Below are 16,113 nucleotides of genomic sequence, written 5' to 3'. Positions count from 1 at the left end.
TGCATTGTGTATTTAAAGTTTTAAACATCCCCAATATTCGTACATATATTTGGCCACTTCTAGGTGGTTCTTGACTTCTGGCCCCTCTCATCGATCTTCAAGGACGCGCCCAACCATGGGCCCGCGGGGTCAAAGTTGTGCATTGGAATTTTGAACATCACAGACCACCCTTTTCACTCATATATATTTGGGCCACATGCTAGTGTGGTTGTCTTTTGACCCTCTCTAATGTTATTTTTTGCTGCAAAGACTCTGATGACCCTCAACGGACACGGGGCATAATATCTTAACTGTGTGCGATACAAGTGCGATGTGAATCACCACGATCGCGCAAGCGTGAGCAAATTAAGGTGGAGGTACTGGCTCAACCGTGTGTGATGCAAGTGCGCGGAAATCACCACGGCCGCGCAAGCGTGAGCAAATTAAGGTGGAGGTACTGGCTCAACCGTGTGTGATGCAAGTGCGCAAAAATCACCACGACTGCGCAAGCACGAGAAAAGGGTGGAGGTACTGGCTCAACCGTGTGCGATGCAAGTGCAGTGAAATCACCACGACCGCGCAAGCGCGAGCAAAGGGTGGAGGTACTGGCTTAACCGTGTGCAATGCAAGTGCGCTATAAAACCACCACCTGTGCAAGCTAAAGGCGGGTAAGTTTATTTGGAAATTAGGATGAACCGTGTGCGATAGACCATCTAGCTAGAATATAAAAAACAAACTACCCGCCTTGAGCGTTCAAAATATCGGCAGATCCATGCCACTTTTCCTTATTATGATACACACATATTGTTATTGGACCGTGCGCGATCTTGGGCACTCCCGCCCCACATCAATTCCTTTACCCAAATTTTAGTTGCCGCCATACTTCAACCGTCGCCCACACTCCTCCAGCACAGACCTTGTAGTAAAATTGCAGTAGCCGAGGCATTTGAACCGTCGCCCTCCCTCGTCCACTACCATCTCCACCCAGCATTACTAAAATTTCAGTAGCCGTGACGTATCCTCAAAAACCCCCCTCCACAGTCCCCCACACGCCCCCTCCCCCCCTCGAACCCTAGCTCGCGGCCGGCGCCGGCGCCGCCGCCAACCCCTGCCGGTCTGCCTGTTCCACCTAGCTTTGATAATAAAGTTCAGGTTACCCAGTGATTCCCATACCTAGTTTAGATGAGGCATGCGGTGTCCCTCCCCGCCAGATCCACATCCCCTACTCCAGAATGTTGCAGCCAAAACTCGACCACGTATCACGGGGAGCCCGACAAGCGTTCGGCCAAGAAGAGGTTTATCATGGCCTCTCCGGCAGACGTTGGCAAGGTTGCTGCCATTTGCCCCGACCTATCAATCCTGGAGCAACACATCACCACGGAAGCCGGCGAAGACATTGACTACGTTGCCATGCCGAAGGCTTCATCTCAGCGGGCTAGCGTATTACTGTCTCTCGGGAAATCTGGCTATGACATCAAGCTCGTCATCACCGACGGCTTCACGCGGGCCATGTCACAAGTTAAGTGGTCCATCCCCATCCCCTCTGGTTCAACCGCCGTCGATCTCTTCGACGGCCTTGCCGCTGATCTCCTCCGTAAAGTGGTCAAAGATTTGCGAGCTTTATACGCCATTGAGCCCATTTTGTCACTTATGAAGGACACATTCTACGGCGGCGGCTTGGGATCCTCAATTACCAAGTCAGATCTCGTCAACCACAACCACGGCCCCGAGGAGGGCACCCACGAAGGTTCTTCCAAGGTGAAACAGCCCATCTGTGACATCAAAGAGCGCACCATGGGTCTATGCTCTTCCAACTGGAAGGATCTCGTCCATGAATTGTGATGCAACATTCTATCAGCAAATCTTACCTTTTCTAGCTTGCCAACCTGTATCCTTTGTTGTAGTAGCGTTTGTCGTGCGGTGCTTTAACTGTGTCGTGTTTAATTATTTCAATTATGCAAAAATGTATTGTTCAATAGGTCTTTGTGATGTTTAAGTATGAATTATCCACTTTAGTTTCACGAATGGCTATATTTGGTTGTTTATAGTGATTACATGCCTTGTTTATCTGTATTTGGTTGTTAGGTTGGTTGGAGTGAGCATTTTTTCAGTTATCGAGCAGATGCCTTGTTTATCTGTATTTGGTTTTAGTTTGGTTGTAGTGAGTATTTGTCCAGTTATCAAGCAGATGCCTTGTTTATCTGTATTTGGTTGTTAAGTTGCTTTTTTAGCATTTTTCCAGTTATCAAGCAGATGCCTTGTTTATCTGTTGCTTTTTTTAGCATTTTCCCAGTTATCAAGAAGATGCCTTGTTTATCTTTATCTGCTTGTTAGGTTGGTTGCAGTGAGCATTTGTCCAGTTTTCAAGCATATGCCCTGTTTATATGTATTTGCTTGTTAGGTTGGTTGCAGTGAGACTCTGTCCAGTTTTCAATGGCTATATTTGGTTGTTATAGTGGTCATTTATGCCTTGTTTATTTCTGTCATTCACAATGTGTTGTTCATTATGTGCAAGTCGGAACTGTACCGCTCGACTACATCCATACCAGTTTGAACGGCTATATTTGGTTCCAGTTATTCCTCGTGTAGTTAACACATGCCCTTTATTTTAGTTTTAGACATTTATCAAGTGTTATGTTTAAGCATTACCTACATTCTATTCATTTTCAACAATACCAGTTCGAATTGCAATATTTGATGGCTGTTAGGCCTGCTGTCGGTAACATTGCCTTCCATTTTATATCTGCTTTAACAGCATGCTGAAACCAACACATTCAAGCTATCATTTGGAGATGATGTTGTCTACCTTTTCTATATTTGTTTGATGTTAAGATTCTTGTACTTATCATGCCTTCCACTCACTACTAGGGAAAACCCTAGCAGTAGCGCGGGTATTTTCCCTATCAGTAGCGCGGGAGGATGCGCTACTGATAAGGCGCTACAGCTAATGTGTAGCAGTAGCGCATGTCGTCCCACGCTACTGCTATACATGGCTAGCAGTAGCACGCTTTAGTGCAGAGCGCTGCTGCTAATATCTACAGCGCTTTTTAGCAGGAAGTGCTACTGGTAAGGGAGCGCTACTGCTAACATTGTTCCCCTCGCTACTGCTAGTTTTATTAGTTTCTGTTTTTTCTTGCATATTTGTTTTGTATTTGAATAGGCTTTATACAATAATCTTTAGCATATCATACACATACAAATGTAATCATAGCATATACATACAAATAGTCTCATCAAATCATGTCATCATCATAATCATCATCCAACACAAAGTGGTCTCTCGTCATCATCTCGAAAATAGCGATACAAGTCTCGATTACTTGCAACTACATCATCATCCATCTAAACAATGATATACGCGAGAAGAGCTATCACTTTGAGTGAGAGTGAAATTATGTGGTACAGGAGTTCGTATCCCTCTCTCGCATTAGCGTGAACCTAAACTAACTATTGGTTGTCGCTCGGAAATCGGAAACCGGTACACCTAGGCCTGACATTCCGGCCACTCGTCGTATACTCCTGGTGTAGCACTTCTTCGTCTTTGATGATCTATACACCTACATCATCACATGAGTCGATGATATGCAACATATACAGTTGAGCAACAAAAAGAGATAGACTTGGCGAAAATAGAAGCAACATATCATCAGCATAAACAACAAAGTTCATCGTACCCAAAATGCTCTAACTAGAGTGATCTTTGCTAGACGAGGAGGATGGTTTAATTACATCACAAATAAAGTTTCGTCATGCATAATTCAAAATTTCGTCATACAGATAGTATGGACTAAACAGACACATTGCCATATATCAACAATCACTCCATATCGTGCCATCCATCCAAGTCAGGGAGATAGTCCCCGAGCTTAGTGAAAGGCTTCAGGTCGAGACGCTGAGCGGCTATGCGTGTTCGGACATCTTCCCGCGACATTTGTCCTTCTTCGTAGAACATCCCTGTTTTTCCGACAACCTCCTTCATGATGATGGGCAAGTTCATGCTGGATGTGATAGAACTCAGCTCGAAGTCGATGATCCTCAATATCTCCTAAGTTCTTTGCCGATTGCAGAATATGGGCATCGCCGGATCTAGGTGACATGTGAAGGTTCTAATGATCCCATCTGTACTCCAGCATGTGGTGTAGGACATAGAATCCTTCATTAAGAGAATCACTTGGTTGCTTGATGCAGCAGAAGTCGGTCTTATGGCCGAAGGCGGGCCTGCCGTCCCATTTCTTCTTGTCCTTGACCTCTCCACCCCATGCGTCGTAGTAAAACCTAGCACTGTCTAGAACAGACTTGATGTGGGTGTAATCCTTTTTGTTAATGTTCTTCGACAAGTCCATGTAAAGAGCGTGGGAGTATCAGGGGTAGAGGATGATGAGGACGGCGCGCCCGCCGCTGCGCAAAATAAGTACACCTCAAATTAATTTGCCTCCACCGTGCAAATGAATTATTGAAATCAAAGGAAGGATATCCGCACGGATGACTTACAGGGGATGACAAGGCACGAGAATCGCCTCCTTGTTCTTATTGGCGAGCATGAAATTGGGGATGTATTCCCTCGCGTATTGACGGTGCTTTGCGCAAACTCCCAAGAAGCCCTCGTGCATGAAGTATAGGTCAGCGACACAGATATGAGGTATTTGCTCAACCCCAATGAGGTAGTTCATGTGCAAATCATAAAGGCGGACAAACGCAAAATCCAGCTTCTTCAAGTGAAACATGTCGAAGATGTAATCGAATTGAAGGAAGAACTTCTCCGTGGGGAATGTGTCGACGTACGAAAATCCCCGCGGCATGTTAACCACGTAGAGTGGCTATCCTGGATTTTTTGAGGTGATGAGGCCTTTCTCTATCCGCAGCACATCATCATGAAGTCTCCTTAAATCGCTGAATCTGGCCCCTAGCGCTGCTTCAAGTAGGATTGGTTGACTGGGGATATGACATTTTGACGCACCAGGGATATCTATATGGTCTTGAACCTGAGGCTGCTAAGGCGGCTGGATCATAGAAGCAGCTTTTTTGACTTTCCTCGGTCTCTTCCTAGACTTCTTTACTACCAGAAGGTTGTCCATAATACGTTCAGACTCCGGAGACGGCAATTCAGGCACTGACTCATGACGCTCAAACCCTATGTAGGCGCCAATATTGACATATTGTTGAGTGTCATCCTCATCCTCATCCTCATCTATGGCGACGTCACCAGCGACTAATGGAGTAGGTGAGGTGTTGATGTTCATACCTAACTGTGTGCACGTGGGTGTGCTCCCGGCAGCCTCCAGATGAAGCAGACTCTTTGGCCACAACAGGATCCACCCGTAGCAACAATCACCAAGCCGCCGCGGGGTCTCGTCGCATCCCCCACTAGTACCAGAGGAGCCAAATTCTCCTGGCCCGGTTTGACACTGGCTGCGGAAACCTTGAAGACGTTCGAGGGGATCGGCCGGTTGTGGAACAATGGTTCCTTCGGATCCATTACCGTCGCATTCCCCACGTCCACCTTCTGGTCACTGATGGTGTACAATAAGGTGCACGGGGTTTCGTTGGCCTGCAAAGAAAAGTCTGTGACGTGAGACATCCGAAAGGCAACGAAAACGGGAGATTATACATTTGTTGAAGGGGGCCAGTGTGACAGATACCGTGAGGGCATCGAGCTCAGCCAAAGATGAAGCACCGCCGAGCACGTCCAGTGACGGAGCCAGTGCGGGAGCCGGTGTGGGAGCAGGTGCAGGAGCCGGTGTGGGAGCAGGTGCAGGAGCCGGTGCAGGAGCAGGTGCAGCTGCAGGTGCGGGTGCAACGCTAGTCGAGCTGCTCCTGAGGAAGTTAGCAAGCGGAAAGTCCACTGCATTTTTTTCTGGATTTTGCCTGCTCCAATTGAAAACGGCCGGGACCAAGGTAGTAGACATATCTACAAGGCTATCGTTGTTGCGACTGTCTTAGATGATTTCTTTTCAACCGCAATCTCAACCTTCTTGTCGATGTTTTCTTCAATTAACCTCCGTCTTTCCTTTCTCTCCTCAGTGGTCTCACAGTAGTACTTCTTCCACGTGGCGTCGTCTCCGACACCATGCACGCGTCCATATGACGGTCGAGTCTCCACTGGGAGTCTTTTAAATATGTTCAACGCTCGGTTGAATAGAGTGTCCCACTTGGGCCTCGCCGACGCCTCAGACGGCGAGTCGCTTTCGGCCACAATCCTGTGCTGGTCTCTCTGCAAAAAGGCACAAGGATCGTTTACAAATATGACTAACATGCAGTCGAATTGATCAGAAACTAAAATTACCAGCAGTCTCATGAATTCCGTCGTGACCGCGTTCTTCTCGGAAACCTTCTTCACTGGGTCCCAACGATGCGAGGCCCTGAGTACGTCACCCTCCTGCGGGACGGTGAACTCCGCCAACGGGTCTGGGATGCCCAAACTCGTTGCTTCCGCGTCCTCCTTGGCCCATATGGACCTCTTCCCACCGTAACCACAGCTTCCAATGTGGTGGCACCCAATGTTCTTCTGTTGAAGCCCCTTCATGTACTTCGACTTTTTTTGGCAGCTTCGGCCTCGCAAGCCGCCTTGAATATTTCAAAGTGCTCTGCCGTGATTGTCGGATTATTCTTTATAATCTCAGAGTAGGATTCCTTTTCGTTGATGATCCGGTATTTCACCCTTGCTCTCCAGGCGGCCAACGCATCGCTAAACTTGCTCATGGTGTGTTTGTTTATCTTCTTCATTGTCGGATACTTATCTGGATCTTTATAATCCTTTTCATTCTGGCCCGAGAACAAAAATATTTGGTGCAACTTCTTTATGAGGGAGGGCCTCATATTATCTATCTTGTTTAGTTTCTCATCGTTGATGGTGGCGATTGTCCATATGATGCAGCCTATTTGATTGTCGTAGCACACGCGCGCTTCCCCGGGCGCATTTGGCTCAAAATTGCCGTCGTCCACCTCCGTGACCACTAGTCTAGTAGTCCTGAGCTTGTGAGGAAGCCGTCGCCTCTTTGCTTTCGGTTCTATACCGGCTCTGCTAGTCTCGGCGCCGGTCTCAGTCTCAGCGCCGGTCTTGATGCCGGTATCAGTCTCAGCGCCGGTCTCAGTCTCAGTGCCGGTCTCGATGTCGGTCTCAGTCTCCGATGTGACAGGTGGACCCAGCAACATCAGCTGTTGATCATCGACTTCCCTCAAAATTTCCTCTGCCGCCAGGTACATGTTGTTTGCAGTCACCAGAACCCTGCCCTTCATCGTTGCTAGCCATGTTTCCTACGATTAAATCTAGACAATTAATTCTAGACCTAATAAAATGAATAATGACATAAAAAGGCCTATGCTTTGCAGGAACGTTGACTCCTTCCCGGTGCGGCAAATCGCGGGCACTCGATATGTCCTAGTTTGTAGCACAAGTCATGCCGAAATTCACGGAAAATTTCGACATGAACTTTGCTAAAAAGTGGACAAATCGAGCACCTGAAATTTGCCGGAATGGAAATGAATCAACATTCCGGAAAAATGTAGGCCACCCGCGCTTCATTCCCAGGAACCAACAAAAGGCCACATGGGAATAATTGAACCACACTTCAATGAAAAGATATAACATGACCACTTCAATGAAAAGATAAAATCAACAATAAAAGTCTAGGAAGGATCATCTTTAAAATAAAAATTTCCTAAATTATTTTCCTAGAAAAATAGTGGTCTTTCCAAAAATCAAAAAACCTTTGCAAAATGACCTCACTAAGCACTTCTCTGCCTAGGACAGAACCCAAATTCTATTCTTGCTATTCCTCTCTCTCTCTCTCTCTCACACACACACACATTATTTTCTCTAACGCTTCTCTGCCTAGGACAAAACCCAATTAAATTGCAAAGGAACACCATTTCTCTAAGCCTTCTCACCTAATGCTCTAAAATAAATTTTTCCTCTAACGTAGCGAACCTAGTTAACCTAGCTTGTTAGACTAACGAACCTAATTAACCTAGTTAGTTAACCTAGATAGTTAACCTAGTTTACCTACATAATTGACCTAATTAAACTAGTTAACCTAACTAGTTCTCTGTCAAAGCCGTAAGTAAATTTTTGCACTAACATAGATAATTAACCTAATTAAACTAGTTAACCTAGCTAGCTAGTTCTCTGTCCAATGTTTGTGCTATGCATGAGAGAGAGAGGAGGGGCGGGGGCTTACAGAGGATGGCTCCGGTCGTGGCGAGGGAGGCAGTGGTGGCGAGGGAGGCAGGGGCGTCTCCGGGGACTACAAGGAAGGCAGTTGTGGCGAGGGAGGCAGGGCGTCGAGGGTGGCTCCACTGGCATCGAGGGCGGCTCCGGTGGAGTTGATGAGGCCGCGCGGCTCCGGTGGCGTCGACGGCGCGTGGCTCTGGTGGCTCCGGGGGCATTGACGTTGGCAGGAGACAGCGGCGAAGTAGGGCAACGGCGAAGTGGGGCGAGAGATTTGGGGGAGAAGTAGTGGGCGGAGGGGGGACCGCTTTTGGGTTAATTCAAACTTAGCGGTAGCGCGTTTCTGTAAATGCGCTATAGCTAAGTTAGCTATAGCGCTTTTCAGTAAACGCGCTACAGCTATAGCTATGTATTTTCCTTTCCTTTTCTTATTTCCTTTTCTCTTTCTATACCGGGGGTCTAAACAAGCGCTACTGCTAAGTTATCTACAACGCCTCTGATGAACAAGCACTACTGCTATTCCTTTCTCCTTTTTTCATTTATTTTTCTTTACATTTTATTCCTTTCTCCTTTTTTTATTTCTTTCATTTTCATTTACTTTTCTATCAGCTTTTCATTTAATTTTCTTTTCATTAACAGTAGCGCGTTTCGCAGTAAACGCACTGCTAAAATAAACTTAGCAGTAGCGCTCTTTCTAGAAGACCGCTACTACTATATGTAGCTTATCGGCTTAGTAGTGAGAATTTTAGTAGTAGAGCTTTTAAAAGTAGACGCACTACTGCTACGTTTGTGTCTGCAGCGTGTATATCCAGCACGCACTACTGCTATTTAGCAGTAGCGCCCTTTTTTAACAAGCGCTACTGCTAAAGTTCTATGTATAAGGTTTTCCCTAGTAGTGACTACTTATGCAGGACAACAACGGGAGTGGCCACCATTTTCGGCTGAGGTTAGCTTCATCCCTCGGATTGTACTCCCCCCGTCGTTCCATAATGTAGTGCATATAGATCCAGGCATGGACACAAGTTAGCTTCTAATATTGACTTGTTGCTTGTAGGTACATATGCCCTTGGCAAGGATCCACACATCGACCCTTTTTGCGTATGGGGCCATGAGATATTGATGAACAAGCATCAAGGGAGGAAACTGATAAGGATTATTAGCAAAAATATACGAATAGTGGCAAGCAAATTATTTCTTTATGCTCTATCCAACACAACAGTGAGCTGTAGGATGGTAACTACAAACTCTGCAGCCTTCTCTTTTTACTGCCCATAATGAGTTGTTAGACAACATGTCTCAATCTTTTTCGTTCCCAGTGGTTCCCGAAGCAGTTCACTCAAGATTACCCCGCAAAGTACATGATTGGTGGACACGGAATGAAGGTTAAAGTATTTCATCCAGACTACAATGAGCATCGAGAAGTCCTAATGAAGACAGTGAAGGATGGACGGGCAGCCATCACAAGGGGTTCGCCTAGAGTCGTGCGCGCCTTACGCATAGAGGAGGGCACAATATGGGCATTCCGCTTCACCTTCTCCAGCAACCAGAATGTCTTTCGCCTCTCTCTTTACAGTCTTTAGTACAACTGTGGTTCATCATTCTTTACTTAGTGCTTCTGTAGTTCTTCAGTATATGTACCTGTGCATCGAATTATGGATTCGTGGTTGAACCATAAAATGGTAAGCTAAATCTAGAAACATAGAGCCTACCTCCTTTGCCCCAGGAATTTCAAAGATGGATTTTGGGCTGTCATCTGATATGTACATGGCATAAGCAGAATAATAGACTATTATGGACCCATTGTCCTTTGCGAATTTGACCAACTATGTTAGCTGGTCCCTAGATGCAGTGGCACTAGTAGGATTGTTGGGTGAACAAAAGAATATGATATTTGTCCGTGGGACCTTGGAAAGATCAGGGGAAAATCCATTTTCAGGACTGCATCTCATGTATTTAATATTTCCGTACTTCTGAACATCCTGCTGATATAAGTCAGTTTGCCTCGTGATAACACTTGAATCAACATATGCTTGTTGAAATGGATTTATCATATTAATTTTGTAACATATACAATAGTACAAAAAGTAATAATTTATCATAATTATAGGATGATAACAAAGAAAAGTAGCAATTACTCCCTCCGTCCGGAAATACTTGTTGTAATAAACATGGTTGGATATGAAATAAGTGATTGCCCACTTTCAAATCAAAACATGTGATTTTTAAATTAGGGATTAATTGGATTAATTAGAGATTACACTACACACGGTTTGCGAAAGCAAAACGTCTACGCTATACGTGGAGATCGGAAATGTTTCTAAGATCCACTACATGCACGGTCAATCTCCACTGCACACACGACTTTCTCTTGAAAACTTTTAGCATTAGGCCACCTTGCGCAAACGTTTACCACATAAAAAGTGTGTCTGATGGACAGCCTTTGCCACATAGTTTCTTCTACGCACCGTGTGTGATGCGTTCAATAACGAAAATGATAAAATTATTAATATCGTGTGCAATGGCAACACTATCACAAACGATTTAACGGGAAAAATTGTGTGTGATGTACCTGTGAACGGAAACGTTTTCCTTGGAGTGACTGTGTGGGATGTACATATGAACGAAAACGTTTGGCGGGGACTGGCTGGGTGGGATGTACTTGCGACCGGAAACAATTTCGCCGTATAATTGTATTATTTAGCTCTAATGTACGTATTTCCGTATTTGAGCGCTCACCGGTCACACATGATCTCATTTTGCCTAGCGTGCGTGCCAAGAGGGCATATCCCCGACGGTTTCTGTGTTGTGTGGGAAGGACCCCCCTATCGCCCACACTCACTTGGCGACGGTTCCAAATTCCGTCGCGGAAAGGGGTTAAAAACAATTTGTTTAGTACCGACGCGCACCAGTGTGTTACAAATAGGAGCGCTCGGTAATATTTCCTCTTTTTCTGTTATTCAGCATGTAAACAGGTCAACAAATCTTGCGATGCTTGTTTGTGCAAACCGTGCTTTCTGCACTTTGAATGTGGCCGAGAGCTGGCTTGATGAAACACCTCGCTTTGCGGGGTACCTCGCTTCCTAGTGACTAGTCTCTTGGTTGATCATTCTAAGAATTCTTATATATGAATAAAGCTCTCTCATTTACCCATAAAATAGATTAAGCCATATTAACCGCAAAGGAGGGAGTATGGGCTAGCACTACTTTTTGGTGTGACCCGTCAACTCGTAGAATGAGGAGAAGCTTGCAGGACAAGGTGAAGCTCGCTTACGCCTTTTGACTAATGCAACCTACCCTTGCCCAGGCGGTGGACAAGCATCAGTTCATTCGGTGTCAGACTGCTAGAGAGATAAACTGTAGTACCCAACGTGCGGAGTACCATCATTGTTCGACTTCACGAAGAGGCGAAGAGCCAAGCGCAATGTTTAGTAGTACGAGTAGTACTACTACTAGAACCGCATGCTGGAGCGTCTGTACTCTTATTTTATGTTAATCTCTGATAAAGTATACATTTATTCGAGAGAAGGGCGGAAAACGGCAGCCCAATAGTATAGTATTAAAAACATCGAACATGTAATGATGATATCGATCAACCATGCTCAAATATATCTTGGCCTTCGTGCGAGCCTGTCTGTGTGTTCCCGCTCCTCATCTCTCTCAAGGAACGGCGGGTTGGCCATTTTACCATCAATTGAGATTGGTTTGCTCTCACTCCGGGCCCACATGTCAGCGATATGCCAAGAGGAGGTGCGTTGACCGACTGGCCATACGTGTACTTGGTTTTGCACCTTCATACTACTCCTCCCTCCGTCATAGTTTACAGGACGCGCTTCATTTTGATGCATTTCTCTCAATGCATTTCCACCACAAGAGAGACTTTAGACGCGTTTAGTTTAATGCTCAATTAATTAGGGCGTGGTAACCGCAATCAAGTCCACAATTTTCTCTCGATGTACTACGGAGTGGAGTAAGTGCATGCATGTGTGTACCCGGGGTGGAAGCACTGCATGCATGTGTGTATGCATTATTGCCTCTAGTAATAGACACCGTGCTATAACTACCAATGCTATTTTTCAGGCTGATCGCTAGTCGCCTTGGTCCCAGAGATTTTTTTTGAAGCGCACTCTATAAACAGTGACGGATGGAGTAGCATGAGCAGATTCAAAGAAGAGCGTATTGATGGTTGCTTCTTCCGAGCAACTTACAGTGGGAAAGGTGGGGCTTATGATTTGACTGCTCATTACTCACTATTAATGCGGCACAACGACCGGGCTGAGTCTCCCATGCGGTTGTGCACTACTCCCTCGGTTCTTAAATATACTCTGGAGTATTTGTCTTTCTAGAGATTTTAATGAGTGACTACATACGAAGCAAAATGAGTGAATCCACAATCTAAAATATGCCCATTTGAAATTTGTAAAAAGACAAATATTTAGGAACAGAGGAGTATAATTTTGTGCATGGCACATGGACCCGGATGATGAAGAGGCTTCTGGCAATGCTATCAAGCTTCCAACATTTTTTTACATAATTGACGTACTATACAAATAATTTTCCGGCGACATGAAATTGTGCAATGCTCTGAGCTTTCAGCTTTTGTTTTGTGTGTCTTGCCATCGATGCTCTTTCGTAAACAATAAAAAACTAACTTCCTTGCTAATGCATCTCAATGATTAGCAGATCAGAGCTAATATTTGCATCACAACTGAAGACAAAGTTGTGAGAAGGTGTTAAATTAAAATTGATCCATGCTTTCATTGGCAGCAACGCCCCCTAGCTCTGTTTAAATCAACAAGGCATGTTGGGAAAAAAGTAGCTATCTGGAGCATGCAACATTCCGATCATTTTGTGCAGTTCCACTAAAATAGAGCCGAGCATCCCTGTTCCAAAGATATTAAGTGTGATTACAATAATAGAGGACCGCTGATGAAACAATAAACACACAAATAGAAGCTGGTCACCTTTGTGGTCTCTCTTAAGACTAACTAGTTGGAGAAGATTAGGCTCAGAGTTGGATGAGGAGGATAGAGCAAAACCAATCTCCCTCTGTGCAGCCGCACTAAAATGTAGAGACGTTGCCCGTGTGACATTTTAGTACAACTGCACAAAACACTCTTAAGAAAAAAGTGATTTGTGTAGTTCACCAAAAGGTCGCAATAGCAACGAGGTGAAATGGATAGCCCTGTTTGCAATAAAGAGGTAGAAAGGAAACAATTACTGGCCAATAACACTTGATGACACATACAACAACAAAAAAGAAGCATATTCCTTGTCCTAAGGGAAGATAACAACACGGTTGTGTTTGTCTAGAATGGTGTGAGGATGAGATTGCAATATGGAAAGTACGCCGGACGAGCTACGTTTTGGGCAAAGAACTATGGAAGATCCACATGCAAGATTTTCCACATTCAGCAACGTGGGAAGATGGGCAATGGAGAAAGGCCGGAGGGGATACTGGGGGGTCGTCGGGATGTAACTAGGTGTGCGGCGGCGGGCGGAGGCTGCCCATACTGCGGCAGCGAGCAGGTGGCATAGGCCCTACCGCGCCGGAGCTTGGTCTAAGAGAATGGCGGGTACCGCAGATTGGGACGTGCTGCTTCGGCGCCGTCGAATGGAGAAACAATGCACATCTTCCCTTTCCACCGGCGGATGGAATGCGGCCGGATCAGTGACCAACGGTGGGAGAGAGAGAGGCCACCGCCGCCTTGTGTGAGATACTCTGAAGAGAGACAAACCCAGGCAGGCAGGCTCCATTGTATATAGTGGAGCGGACTACCTTTTTCTTCATAAAAATCATTTTATATTCTGTGTACGTGCCATTGAGCGATATAACTTTATTGAAAAATAATGTGCCAACGCATCAAGTCGAACTTTGTTCGTGCACGCGTGGTACACAACCTCCGTAGGTAAACAACCGCTACACACGTTCAAATTAGCATGTGGGCTGCCATTCTCGTATAGAAATGTGCTCCACTGTGTACCCGCACGGGTGTGGCTAGGCACGAAGCGTGGGTATGTGCACCTATTCTCTTCGTGTACGTACACCACCTATGTGGGGTTGTGTGAGAGAGATACAAACGTAGAGAGATATGGTGTGTGGGTTCGTGAGTGTTTTTTTGGGGGGAGGGGTCAATTAAAAAATGTAACATATGCAATGTGTGTGAAATAGAGTCCTGGATATATCATATATATAGAGGGGGCGATCCACAAGAAGAGTGTGGAGGTATCATCGGCTTGAGGTATCCATAGAATCGAAGAGAGGGATGATGTGTGTGTGCGCGCGCGATCGATAAAGAGTGCCATCGAATTTGTGTGTGCCCACATCAAAGATATAGAGTGGCTGGCCTACTAGAACGTGAGAGGGGACATGTGCAGTTTGTCTCTGTGGCATGGATACCTACTTACAGCGCTCGACTATTGGTGTGTGGTGGGGGATGCCTAATTAATTATAGAGGTATAATGGCTGGTATATGTGTGGAGGAGGAGAGAGGCCTACCTTATGTATTAAGGGAGATCGATCGGCATCCATGCATATGTCTAGGAGAGGAATAAGGTTGGGAGAGAGACAGAGCTAGAGTGTTGGAGGGGTGATAGTGGAGTTGCTTCTAACAAATGGTGGGAGACAGTGGCAGACCTAGGAATGGGCCAGGACCCAGGAGAACTCGGCCAAGGCCCAGGCAGCTTAGTTGACTGTAGCGTTTTATTGTAGCTATAGTGTTAAAATATACAAAGGAGATGGGCCTTACGCCCCAAGCCACCGCCCCTTCTGCTTGGGTCCTGGATCCGCCCATGGTGGGAGAGGCTTGCTAGACAAACGGAGGGCACGCCTGCAATATCAATAAGAGAGGGGATGGCTGCCTGTTTGTGCACGTGCGTGCGAGAGACGGGTTAGGAGGCATGCACGAATGATGAGGGGGGATGATATGGATTTTGTAAGCAGACGTAACTACATAGGAAGATCAATTGTCCCTTGTTAGAGAAAGGAGAGACATAACTTGTGAGGTACGTTGATCGATGGGTGGGGGGAAATAGTTAAAGTCGACCTAGGTATATGTAGGGAGATCGATCGGTATACATGCATGTATGTATTAGAAGCAAATAAGGCTCGGGGAGAAGGATAGATAGAGAGAGAGAGATAGAGAGAGAGAGAGGGAGCATTTAGGAGGTGGTGCCAGAGGCATACTATATCGAGGGGGAAGGAGTGTGCGAATACGAGATCAGTGAAAAAAGTGGTGGGAGTGAGGCATGGACGGTGAGAAGAGAAGAGGGGAAGCTTGTGTTTGTGGTAGGCACACCTGGCTAGAGAGGCATATCGATCGATGTGTTCCGTAAATAAGGAGGTGGGGTGCCTACACACACCGTGGGTGAACGACCTAAACTGAAAAGACAAATTTGTGCGATGGAGCTAGAGAATGCTGAGGGAGGGTGAGAGGGATGCAGGCATGTGCATGCACCAGAGAAAGTTAGCGCTAGCTACAAAGATAAGAGGATTGTGTGGGCGTAAAAGACGAATAGAGATCATGATTCATTATAAAAAGCAATTTTGGATAGTTGAAGAATTTATCATAGTGTTTTAAACCAACGCATGCGTGAATATATATAACGGTGATGCACATGGTGTGGTTATGAACATGTTATATGATAACCCACAAGTATAGGGGATTGCAACAGTTTTCGAGGGTAGAGTATTCAACCCAAATTTATTGATTCGACACAAGGGGAGCCAAAGAATATTCTCAAGTATTAGCAGCTGAGTTGTCAATTCAACCACACCTGGAAACTTACTATCTGCAGCAAAGTATTTAGTAGCAAAGTAATATGATAGTAGTGGTAATGGTAGCAAAAGGTAATAGTAGCAAAAGTAATGTTTTTGGTATTTTCTTGTGATTGTAACAATAGCAACGGAAAAGTAAATAAGCAAATAACAATATATGGAAAGCTCGTAGGCAAGGGATTGGTGATGGAGA

The sequence above is a fragment of the Triticum urartu genome, chromosome 4 (assembly GCF_003073215.2).
Source record: "Triticum urartu cultivar G1812 chromosome 4, Tu2.1, whole genome shotgun sequence".
Lineage (NCBI taxonomy): Eukaryota > Viridiplantae > Streptophyta > Magnoliopsida > Poales > Poaceae > Triticum > Triticum urartu.
Note: the sequence above shows the minus strand (reverse complement) of the source record.